Raw genomic sequence first — 13579 nt, forward strand, 5'->3', positions numbered from 1 at the left:
AACAACATATGGTAAGCCAGTGTGTTTTAGTACATGTGAAATGTAATGCGAGTGTGCTGCTTTCTTGGCTTGTGCCCTCAACGTGTAATCCTACCGAATTACAAATAGTTCAGTTGTCTGCTTTGCTGTATTGCTTGATTCGAATGCTTATTTGTTGTTACGCTATACCCGAGTTGGCCAATATGTCAGCAGTGCCTGCTGTACTGTCGTAAAGAAATGCATGCCTATTTCATTTGAGTCCTTAACTTTTCCCCTCAACTTCATCACAAGATTGTCTTCGTAGTTTATATGAGGCCACACTGTTAAGTGCTTTCTCAGATTATTTCAACTGCTTAGATGCCTTGGAAACTTAAATATAGTGGTTGTACACTCCCTTTCAACTAGGGATGTCAACTGGGTCCAGTTTAATCCCGATTAAAGTCCACTAGTGGTATGATAGTTCAAAAGAGTTTTTGTTTTTTTTGAGGAAAATGAACTAGGGAGGTAGCAAAAACTAACTAGATGTGACTGGCGGATTTCGTTTATTTGCCACTTACATCCCTAGTTTCATCTTACCATTTTAATTTCTTTTTGGCTGATGCTGCTTCGAACCATTTAAATATAGTTTGCCATGCTCGGCAATAATTCGTCCGTCGTTTACCATGTAAGCTTACTGCCTGGATCATACGATAACTATCTCTTACTGATGTCCAGCGGAAACCTTTCAGGATGCCGTTCACACTAGGACACAATGTACAACCCCAGAATCTATTTGTGGAAGCAGTGCACCATCCATGTTACCAGATGGTAGCAGTTCAGAGGCAACACCATCGGAGAGCAGTCTGAGCATAGATATTATAGTGCTTGAGGCTCTACTAGAGGCAGAAAGAGATGGTGTGGCTGCCATGAATGAGGTAATATTTATCTTGAGGCTGGAAATTACGGAATTAGCGACACGCATTATGCAAGCAACCCAAGAATTGGAGGAAGTAAGAATGTTGCATTTGAAGATGGAGGAGGTCCTGCTGTTTCTGCTATCTGAAGCCCAAGATAATCCCAGTTCTTCTTTAGATACCAGTTCAAATTTTCATTAGATTATTGTACTTGCATGTTGTGTCATGTCTCTGAATGGATTATGTTGCAAGACCCCCTATGTTGTCCATGTGTTGTAATGATCCGAATTTTTTAGGCGAGGTAATCCTCAGAACTTGTATGATTGACATAAGGTGAATTGTTTGTCGTGTGAGCATATTGTATTGGATGAAATAACTCTTTGACTCATAGTGTATCCAACCCACTGAATTCGAAGATCATGACATTTCTAAATCATAATCATATATAAAGGTGGAATAAATCTTTGTTGTGGTTTTGAAGAAATAAATAACAAAACGTATAATTATCTGTGGATATTCGTAATCGAATACAAATTGGATTTGAATTTAGTTTGCCAGGTCCCAGGGCAAACATGAATGCTAATTCTCCCAAGTTTTGAACGAAGCGGATAAACACCCACTATAATTTGTGGAATGCTCGAAGCAAGTGTTTGCGAGATGGAAATTACTGTCTACCACTGACACTTGACATCCTTATCGACAAGATTTACACTGCTGTCGATAGGGGTAGACTAGTAACTTCAATTAGACGTGACACGACGGCCTCTGAGCCCATTCAGACACGGTGGGCACCAAACGTGGGCGGCAAAACACATTTGATTCAAGCTCGTCTGAAAGACATGTGTCTCTTCCTCCATTTCCCCATTCATACACGGTGGGCGGCAAAACAAACTCTCCTCGTCTGAAATCGATGTAGGCTTATATTTTAAATAGGGGCAGATGTGTAACTTCCATCAGACACGACACAACCGCCCTACATGTCAGCCCTGTTCATACACCGTGGGCGCCAACCGTGGGCGGCAAAACACCCTCTCCTCGCCCGAAATAGTTACCGACAAATATTTGGGAGATGCGAGATTATCGTCCTATCCCCAACTGACGCGATGTCCGAAATTTTAAACGGGGGATAAGTTCGTAACTTCCCCCATTTCAGATAAGCGCGTCCCAATGTTTGAGACCCCCTCCCCTCCATTTCCCCATTCATACACCGTCGGCGGCACGACAACCTCCGCACTGCGGCCAGCCTCCTCCGTCCGCTACCCCATCCTCCACCTTGCCGGAGCCGCTACCCCTACCCCGTCATCCACTGCAAGAGATGGACGTCTCTCATCCACGGCGCTGGACCAACATCCTTTCATCGCCTCCTCTCGCTTCATTGGTGCCGTCGTCCACCTTGCCGTTGCCGCTCCTACGACCGCCTCGTCCATGACAACATGATATATCCCCTGATCCGGCCGTCTGCCGTCTGCCGTCTAAAGTCTTCTTCCCCGCCGCTGATAGCCATCGCACCCGCAGCACCCTCAACGTATCAGCATAGGCCTACACGGCGTCGCAAGAGAGGTGGTACTCTTCCATATGTGCTTAAGTTATTGATCTCACCCGGAAAATAGATCGTAATTTGTTTACTGTACTTTTCTTGTCCGTACCAAATCGTAGTGGCTAGTTGAAAGCAAACATTGGTTGCGAAGTAGCTTTGTTCGGTTTGCACCTTCAGATCCGCCATGGCACGGGCACTATACTCGTAAAGCTTATGGTTTCCCCCCTTTATATTCACTACCATCATCATAGGTGCTTCGTGTCGTGCTAGCACTGCTCCTCAAGACCTCAACCCAAAGCTTATGTGTTGAAATACGAATCTGATATGATGCTCATATCACTAAAACAAAGAACGTTTAATTGGTCACCTAATGTTCCTATATTCATTTCGAAAAGCATGTGCACCACCCACTGGTCCAGCTAGTTCCACTTTCCTGTTTTTTCTCTTGATGCTTAGGGTTTTCCCCTTTTATCTACTCTACTATGATCTGCGTAGGTGCTTTCTGTCATACTAGCATTACTCCACCCTTCAAGCTAAACAACACAACACTCAGAATTCGAAAGCTTACTTGTTCAAATATGATTGTGATATGATACTGATATTAGTTAACCGACACATTTAATTGGTTAGCTAAAGGTCCCACTTGAGTTTCCAAATGCATGTCGCGACATATAGAGAGACAACATAATTGCATTTCTTTATCACTTGTTGACCGTACTTTCTTGTCCATACCAAATCTTAGTTGTTATTTCAAAGCAAACATCGGTTGCTAACTACCCTTTGTGCGGTTTGCAGCTTCAGATCTGCCATCCCACTGCCATGGTCAACACTATACTCATCATCCTTATGTTTTCCCCATTTTATGATGACCACAACAAGCCTACGTGGTTCGTGTCGTAATAGCACTGCTCCACCCATTGAGCTAAACAAGCTTAGTTGTAGAAATTCATATATGATATTATTGATGATATTAGTAAAACTGAGAGATGTTTAATTGGTTAGCTAAATGTTCCTACTTTAGTTTCGAAATGCATGTGAGCCACATATGGAGACATCGGAAAGAATAGTATTTCTCTGTGCGCTCTGGTTCATCATGGGTGGCCAACCGACATTGTATTAAAAGACTTGTAATATCTTCAATCTGCTTGCTCTTCTGCTCTTCTTTATGATGATACTCTTCTCTTGCGGTCGACTGGTCAGGTCAAGTTGTTCTCCCTTAGTATATTTTGAATCTGTCAGGTCAGGTCGACTTGTTCTTCTTTACTATATGTTGAAGCTATCATATTTGAAGTGTCATCACTTCTGGAGCTCTCATATTTTGAGTAGTACGCCACATTATATTAATTCACACAACAAATTACAGCATGCATGGCATCTTTTAAAAGAATTGCAGAGATAGCACAAAGGGGTTTACAGGGAGGCAGTATTGGATTAGAATCACTTCTGCATTACAAAGAAAATCTCACTTGTTTTTATGTTTTCATGCATGTCAGATATTTAACATTATCAAAATGAATATGAGAATTGGCGCATAAGAGGAATACTGCGGAATGATCCACCGCCTAACAAACTTGGCATGGTGGAGGATGACCTATCTTATTCACCCATCAAGGTGCTTGCTCTAACTTTGCAAAGTTGTATTGGTTGCACATATTTTGCTTCTGACCTCTTGCATTACTTCTACTTTGTTACACCATCTGCTTAGTTTAAGCATCATATATGAGTATATGCCATACCTATCCATTTTCTGTACCTATTCCATGTGTCGTCACACTATGTTTTTCCAGTCAAATGTTTTTCTTTCGTAATAGGTGTCCAAAAGGAAGAGGGTGAGTGCAGGTCATCAAGGAGTACAAACTAGGTATTTGGAAAAGGTAGTGATACCTATTAAATCAGATAGATCAGCAGCCACAGAAAACACAGGCCCAACGGTACCACACTTTACCCCTACTCCAGTGGCCAAACCCCTATTAGAACTGTTGGGAGCCCAGCGTCAGGTACTGTCTATGATATCAATTCAAAATTTGAACTCCTAAATTTCTGCTTGTGCCGTACCTTCTCTCTTGTATGAAAACTAATTTCAGATGAATCTCCTTGCTCAAAGGATCATACGATCTCAAAACAATAATGCGCTCTGCATTGCTCTTGTCAGTACCTCTCTCCCTTTTGCCTTGTAACACTGTACTTAATTAATTGCTATTTGATTATGTATCATCTGTTTGCACCTGAGCTTCATTATCCTCTGTTTCTTCCAATATTATTTGATCTATATTTACTCTTTGCCAAATGTAGAATAATGTCAACGCTTATAAAGAATTTTCTTTGGGGAATTTATTGAATTATCCTTCCATCAACATGGAGAAGGGCTTTGTCTAGCCCGTGTTAAGATGTAATGTAAGTTCATCCTTCTCAAGCCTTCAAACTTTGTTCTAGTATAGATTTGGATAGGCATCATTTCCTCCACTGTTGTTTGCTTTGCCATTTACATCTGATTGGATGTTTGCAACAACTACCCGTTTCAAATTGTAGTTGTAAAAACATGTTCCTTATGCAGAACAGATCCATTTATTTGCTTATATAATTGTGAAACCTATTATGTGTCGCCTTGTTTCTCTTTCAGACTCATATCTCTTACGCCAGGCAGAACTTTAGGGAAGATAGTGAGCCAAACCATCTTGAGGACAGCGAGATGACCCCAAGGTCCTGTCTTAATGAAGACAGTGAGTTGAAACTACTCACCAGCAGGTGTGAGACAACCTCTGTGCAGTCCCTGCCTCAATCAGTTCAACTTCTTCAGTCTTGACTTAAAGCGGAAAGGCTTGATTCAGCTCAGCTCCGACTTGAAGTCAAAGATGCAATGAAGATGTCAGAGGACTGCCGTGCGCACCATCATGCCTTAAATCTAGTGTTGATGCATCTATCGTTGACACAACGGAGGTCTACTCAGCTTCCTCAGCTGTTGGGGGGGGGGTGACCTGGCCAGGCCTAGTGCCTTCCAAAGTGCTCTCAGTTTTGTATATTCTTTTGTCGGCACGTTTATTTGCACTGGTGGCGAACTTTGATGCCCAGTGGATGTAATATGTGTGATAGCCGTGATAGCCTAGCGTAAGTTGCTTGCTTATTTATTTCCTTGTTGTCTTGTTTATTTGTTTTCCTCTAGTCATTGCAGTTCTTTTTCCGCGGTTTGCTAGTGGCTGCAATAACCTATTTTTTAAAACTAGGCCACAATAACCATGGGCTAATATTTACTGTAGTGACACTGGGCCTCCTACGTGCCGTAGAAACAGTGGGCCTTCTACGGGCCGTAGCAACAATGGGCCTTCTACGGGCCGTATCATCAATGGGCCTTATACGAGCAGTATGATCGATGGCCAAACATGAGCCAATAACAAGCCGCATTATGGCCGTAAACGGGCTAGAGTTGGAATTGTCCGTTCATGGGCCGACCATAACGGGCCATCGTTAATAGGCCGTATTTGATGACGCTATGAAAATGGCCCAACGTATTAACGGACCACAAACGGGCCGACTGTAACCACGGGCTGAATTTGGCCCACAAGCAGAAAATGACAGTAACGAGCCGTAAGTAAACGAATGCTGGAGATGAGCCCAAGAATAAATGGGCTTTCAGAAGGCCGAAAGATAACATGGGCTGGAAACGGCCCAACGGAATAACGGGCCATTAATGGGTATATAATGATACACTATTCATTACGGGCCAGTTTCACCATGGGCCGTTAATGGGTGTAAAGTGATACGCTGTTCATTACGGGCCAGTTTCACCACGGGCCATTAGTAGGCCAAGAGTTACATAGGGCCTCATATGGGCCGAAAGACGTCATGGGCCATACATGGGCCAGAAGTGAAAACGGGCTGGAATCATATTGGATGGCCCAGATGACGCTACTGGGCCTAATTCGGATAGGGCGTAACGGGCCTTGGGTTAGCGAGCTGTAAATGGGCTATATTCAAACATGTCGTTAACAGGCTTTCCATGGGCCGGCCTGCCAGCTTTTGACCAAGTCAAACGGGCCGACCTTTTCACAGGAATGGGCCTCTGTTGGGCCGTGCCACGTGTCGACGTATCATAGGCGCCTTCCATCCAATGAGTGGTTGACATCTGTCCCAACGATGAGCTGACACGTGTTTCCTCCAGCCAATGATGATTTTACACGTGGAAAATCCCCATTGGTCGGGGCTATTAACAGGTTATCGGATCCAAAACCCGACCCGATAGCTTAACAACGTTCTGTTACGGTGGATGCCACATGTCGGTCACCCTTGACGAAAGCACTTTTGTGACGCGCGATTTATCGTCATGGAAGTGGACACTTCCGTGATGATAATTTTGGTAATGTCATGGAATACTTCTACGACAGTACAGGTATGACTATCTTGATTCTGTCATAAATTTGTCATGGATGTACATGCATGACAAAAAAAGCGACCTACTGTGACAAACACGTATCATCACAGAAGTGTATTTTTTTGTAGTGAGAGAGAAGTGATTTTTAGTGGGCCCAACAAGAACTATCTCTAATTAGCACCTCTTGGGTGGGATAGTCTGTTTTGGTGGGTTTGGTGCAACTTGCTCCAATTTAACCCTCATGTTTGGATACTTTAGGGCTATTTGAGCCCCAACTAGCTCAAGCTAACTCTAACCCATGGATCCAAACAGGGCCAAAGTTAGTCCCAGAAAATGCATTAAGCCCTATATACATGGACAGACAGAGTACATGATACTAGCAAACACTCACCATTTGTAGAAGTTCATTGGTTTGTTTCAATTTTTGATTCAGTTGTGGTGCTGCTACCATCCAATATCCGCGTGTGGTTGTTTCTAGAATAAAAAAAGGAGGTAGTACTTACTGTGGGAAAGGTGAAGTGATGGTTGCTTCTCCCGAGCAACATATTACTCTCGGAATATGGGAGTACCATCAGATTCAACGAACAGAGAAATGATGGTTGCTTCGTCCAAGCAACTTACTGTGGCGAAGATGGGGCTCTGTGATTTGACCGCTCACTAGTCATTACTAATGTGGCGCAATGACTGGGGTGAATCTTTCCCTGCAGTTGTGCACTCAATATTGCTGCATGGCAGGTGGAGCCGGATGAAGGATGTCCCACATGTCGGCGAAACGAAGTTGAATTGTTTCTGGCATTGCTATCAATCCTTTAGGATTTGTTTATATGTACGCATAATTTTAATGAAATTGTACTATGATGCTATGAAGGTTTCAACTTTGGTTCCCATAGGAAAAAAAGTTTCAACTTAGGATTCATGTGTCCTCTTGCCTCAAGATTGTCTCGTTACAAATACAAATGAAACTGCCATGGCTGCTTGTAGCGATCCGACCTCAAACAGTCAAATCTCTATGTATAAGTGTCATCCCTGGATCGGTAATGATAACACACACAATACTTGAAGGATTGATAAGAGAGTTCAATCACACACTTATTACACCGAATATCTGAAAAGAGAGTACTTATTACAATAATATGGCTGAAGGCCATCTAATGAAGATAACAGTGGAAGCTTCGAAGGTAAAATGAGTCCATCAACTCCAACGACATAGCTGAGTGCACCACAACAACCTAGCGCACCTTACTCTTCATCTAAAACGTCTGCAACATAATACGTTGCAGCCCGAAACGGGGCAGCGCATGGAATATTTGGCTGGTGGAGGCTCTATGGTTATTTTTGCAGAAAGCTAATTTTTCCCTACAACAAAGGAATATATTTTATTTAACTACAAAGCTTGTTGAAAACATTGAGAAGGTTCCTCCAACTCAATCCCAAATTAAATAATCATCAACCCAACAAATTAATTAATAGAGTGATGAGATCAAATCAATAATTCAAGTACCAGATACTCAAGATGTCCATAACCGGGGACACGACTAACCATGATTAGTTTATACACTCTGCAGAGGTTTGTGCACTTTTCCCCACAAGACTCGATCTCCTCCGTTGTATTTCTCGCACTACATGATGTTTGAGAAACGGATGACCGAGACATAGTCTTTCAGAAGCATTAACTCTTTACTCTGGGTAGACATTACCACCTACATCCCCTACATCTGCTAGCCTACCATTGAAAAAGGTCACACAACTTACTCAACTATGCCAGAGCCCATAATGGCTTGTGGCTGCACACGGAAGCTTCCAGCATGAATAATCTTATGATCCCTTTGAGCCTGGGTGGCAAATCATAGGATGATCACACGGGTACTCCGAGATATCCCAGGACAACACTGGATTGCTCCAGGTGCCCAGACAACCACTGGGTGCTCCAGGGTGTCTCAACCAATCCACCCCAGATGTGTATTAAAGTAGCCACCTTAAGTTTAGCCATTAATTAAAACTCTCACGTATGTCATGCATCACTCAAACCAAACCACGTCTACGAGCATATCATAGTAGTATAAGCACAACGTAGAAGTAACTCCCAGGGTTTGAAATAAAGACAATAGGTACTACCTCATCACTACTTCCCAGTAACCACAAATATTCAAGTCCTAACCATGCAATGTTTGAGGATTGAAGTAATGCATAAAAACTAGGTAATAAGGGGTATGATCGAAGTGTTACTTGCCTTGCTGACGATCTGAAAACCCTAGTGACTCGTAGTAGCACGCTTCGCACTACAGAAACTCTATCGCAAACAAGCAATAACATACATAAGTACTCAAGCAATAGATGCAAGGGTAAAACTCAAGAGAAAATATCCAAATTTAAAGTTCAACTGTAGAGGTTTGATTTGCAAAAAGAATCAACCAAATCGGAGGTAAGAAACTCAAACTACGATCAAAAGAAGTTCGAATTCAAATCTGCTTGCAACCAACATTTAAATTGTTAAAACCATGTTCAAGTTGGTTAACTGGAAAGAGGGGAACAAGACGAATATTTTGGCGTTGGTTTCACTGGATTTGGACAAGCGAGCAAAAAGTTGTGAGGGTTTGAAGATCAGGGGCTAATCTGCGATAAAAATAATCGTGGATAGGTCCCTGGCCGAAAATAGAACAAAAGAAAAAGGCTATTGAACGAACGTTTGCTATCAGGGACAAACGAATGAACGTGTTCGTTAAAACGAACAGAACAGTGAACATTCGCTAAATAGTTTCGTTCGGAAAAACCAAGAAAAACCGTAACCCTAAACCAATCTAAACCGAGAACCGAAAAAACGAAAAAAAGCCGGCGAACCACGGCGGTTTGTACCGGTTCACGGCGATGGCTAAACGGCGGCGGCAAACTCCGATGGGCGGCGAGGCAAGGCGGCAGCGCGGGCGAGGTGGCGCTGTGGGGCGGCGGCGGCGGCGCAAGCGGGTGGCAACAGCGCGGCTCGGCGGCGCAAATGCACTGGCGGCGCGGCTCGGCGGCGGTGGTGTGGCAGCTCGGGGTGAGGGAGGAGGCGGCGGGGGTAGTGGTTATAAAGGCCGAGGGGTCGACCTTGGCGAGGGGGCGGCGCGGGGTGGAGTCCGGCTCGGACTCCCCTCGGCGGCGTTCAGCGGCGGGTCTCCTCCCCGCGCGGGAGGAAGGCGGCGGCAAGGTGGACTGCTGGGCCGCTCGGCTGGGCCTTCGGCCCAGTCGAGCGAGGGAAGGATTTTTTTATATATATAAAAATTCCGCCCGAATAAAATCCTAATAAAATATGAAAAATTCTAAAAATGCCAAAACAATTTTCACCATCTAAACCTATTATTTAGAACAAGGTGAACATTTTTCTGGCCTAAAAATGCAATTTTCAAAAATGCATATTTTTCTAATTCAAATAAAATATAAATTTGATTTTAAAATTTCTCCTCCAATATTCATCTCCTTTTGAAGAAGTCATATTATCTTCTCTCTTTTAATTTAAATATTGGAAATAATTGGAGAGAAAAATATTAAAACCAAATGGACCCTCTTTTCAAATTTGATAAAAAATAAAATATGAAAATTTATGAAATCCCCGACTCTCTCCTTGGGTCCTTGAGTTGCTTAAGATTTCTAGGATCACAACAAAATATGCAAATAAAATGTGATATGCATATGATGACCTATGTATAACATCCAAATTGAAAATTGGGATGTTACCAACCTACCCCCCTTAAGATGAATCTTGCCCTCGAGATTCGGGTTGGCTAGAAAATAAGTGTGGGTGGTCTTTCCATAGGTGTTCTTCTCGCTCCCAGGTGGCTTCATCCTCGGTATGGTGGCTCCACTGAACTTTGCAAAACTTAATAACCTTGCTGCGGGTAACTCTGCTGGCAAACTCAAGAATCTTGACGGGTTTCTCCTCGTAGGTCAGATCACTCTCTAACTGAATTGCTTCCAGGGGCACTGTATCTCTTAGGGGAAAATCAACCATCTCAGCATGGCACTTCTTCAACTGGGAAACGTGAAACACATTGTGAACTCCTGACAATCCTTCATGTAACTCCAATTTGTAGGAAACCTCTCCCATATGTTCCAGAACTCGGTATGGTCCTACAAATCTCAGGGCTAACTTTCCCTTAACTCCAAATGTTTTAACTCATCGGAGTGGCGACACACGAATATATGCTCTGTCTCCTATTTCGTAGACTACCTCCTTGCATTTAGTGTCGGCATGACTCTTCTGCCTGGACTGAGCTACCTTCAGTCTATCTTGAATCAACTTAACCTTCTCTTCAGACTCTTTGATCAAATCCGGTCCAAACAACTGACGGTCTCCAACTTCATCCCACATTAATGGTGTCCTGCATCTCCTTCAATACAAGTCTTCAAAAGGTGCCATCTTAAAACTAGCCTAATAACTATTGTTGTATGAGAACTCTGTGTAAGGTAAATTATCATCCCAACTAGATCCATATTCTAGCGCAAAAGCTCTCAACATGTCCTCCAGAATCTGATTGACTCTCTTGGTCTGTCCATCTTTCTGCGGATGAAAGGCTGTACTGAACTCCAGCCTAGTACCCAAAGTCTGGTGCAGTTGATTCCAAAACTTCGAGGTACACTGTGTCCCTCTATCTGATACGATGGTCCTCGGAACTCCATGCAGACATACGATCCTGGTCATATATATCTTGGCCAACTTCGCGTTTGTATAGGTGGTTTTCAGTAGGATAAAGTGAGCTACCTTGGTCAAGCGATCAACTACTACCCAGATGGAATCATATCCTGATCGGGTCCTGGGTAATCCGGTGATGAAATCCATGCCAAGCTTGTCCCACTTCCAATCGGGTATCGGCATGGGCTGTAATAATCCTACTGTCTTCTGATGCTCTACCTTCACTCTCTGACATACGTTTCATACTGCTACATACTCGGCAACATCCTTCTTCCGGACCTGTCCACCAGAAACACTCCTTCAAATCCAAATACATTTTGGTGTTTCCGGGGTGAATCGATTATGGCGAGTCATGAGCTTCCTGAAGTATTAACTTCCTAATCTCCACATTATTGGGCACGTATACATGATCATCAAACCATAAAGTCTCATGTTCATCCTCATGAAAACCTTTGGCTTTTCCTTTGCTCAACTTCTCCTTAATATCATCAATTTCCTTATCATCCTTCTGAGCTCCTCGAATCTTTCCCAATAATGTAGACTGAACCTCCATTGTTGCAACAAAACCTCTTGGAACTATCTCCAAACGAAGTTCCTTGAGATCATCTACTAACTCCTGCGGTAATCCTCCGCTTACGAGGGTATTGGCATAACTCTTGCGGCTCAAAGCATCTGCTACGACATTGGCCTTTCCTGGATGATAATGCAACTTCATATCATAATCCTTTATGAGCTCCAACCATCTCCTTTGCCTGAGATTCAACTCCTTCTGCGTGAAAATGTACTTCAAACTCTTTTGATCCATGTACACATCACATCTGTTTCCAATCAGAAAATGTCTCCAGGTCTTGAGCGCATGCACTACGACTACTAACTCCAAATCATGTGTGGCATAGTTCAACTCGTGAGGTCAGAGCTGCCCTGAGGCAGATGAAACAACTCTTCTGTCTTGCATAAGTACACCTCCAAGTCCCAAACGAGAAGCGTCGCAATAAACTTGGAAATCCTTGCGTATATCCGGAAGAATCAGCACCGGGGTTGTAACCAAACGTTTCTTCAAGTCTTGAAAACTGGCCTCACAATCTTCGGTCCATTTGAACTTGGTGTCCTTCTTCAACAACTCTGTCATGGGTTTCGCAATCTTGGAGAAATTCTCAATGAACCTCCTATAATATCCTGCGAGTCCCAGAAAACTGTGGATCTCTCCAACAGAGGTGGGTGCCAACCACTCAGTGACAGACTGAACCTTCGTAGGATCAACAACTATACCTTCTCCTGATATGACATGTGCAAGAAATCTAACATCCTTCAACCAAAACTCACACTTGCTGAAATTGGCATATAGTTGATGTTCCCTGAGATTCTCGAGAACTAAGCGCAAGTGTTCCTTGTGTTCCTCTTCATTCGTCGAGTACACCAAAATATCATCAATGAACACCACAACAAACTTATCCAAAAACTCCATGAACACCTTGTTCATCATACTCATAAAATAGGCATGGGCATTAGTTAGTCCAAATGACATGACCATGTACTCATATAGCCCGACCTTGTGGTAAAAGCTGTCTTAGGTATATCCTGTTCTCAGATCTTCAGCTGGTGGTATCCTGATCGAAGATCGATCTTGGAGAATACTTTAGCTCCTTGCAACTGGTCAAATAGATCATTGATCATCGGGAGTGGGTATTTGTTCTTGATCGTCACTTCATTCAATGCCCGATAATCAACAACCATTCTCAAAGATCCATCCTTCTTCTCAACTAAGAGCACTGGGGCTCCCCGCAGTGATGAACTTGGTCGGATATAACCCTTCTCCAATAACTCCTTAATCTGCTTCTTAGTTTCCTCCAGATCATTTGCGGACATCCGATACGGTCTCTTCGATATTGGTCCGGTGCCTAGCAACAACTCTATCAAAAACTCTATGTCTCGATCTGGCGGCATGCCTAGTAGTTCCTCTGGAAATACATTCGAGTAATCCTTCACAACAGGCACTTCTTCCTGAACAACTCCCAAGAGAGAATTTACTTGGGTCCTCCTTGGCGCATGCCTGGATACATACTTGATCCTTTTTCCCTCCGGGGTGGTGAGTAAAATTGACTTACTAGCACAGTCGATATTTCCTCCATACTTCGATA

The sequence above is a fragment of the Triticum aestivum genome, chromosome 6A, assembly GCF_018294505.1.
Source record: "Triticum aestivum cultivar Chinese Spring chromosome 6A, IWGSC CS RefSeq v2.1, whole genome shotgun sequence".
Classification (NCBI taxonomy): domain Eukaryota; kingdom Viridiplantae; phylum Streptophyta; class Magnoliopsida; order Poales; family Poaceae; genus Triticum; species Triticum aestivum.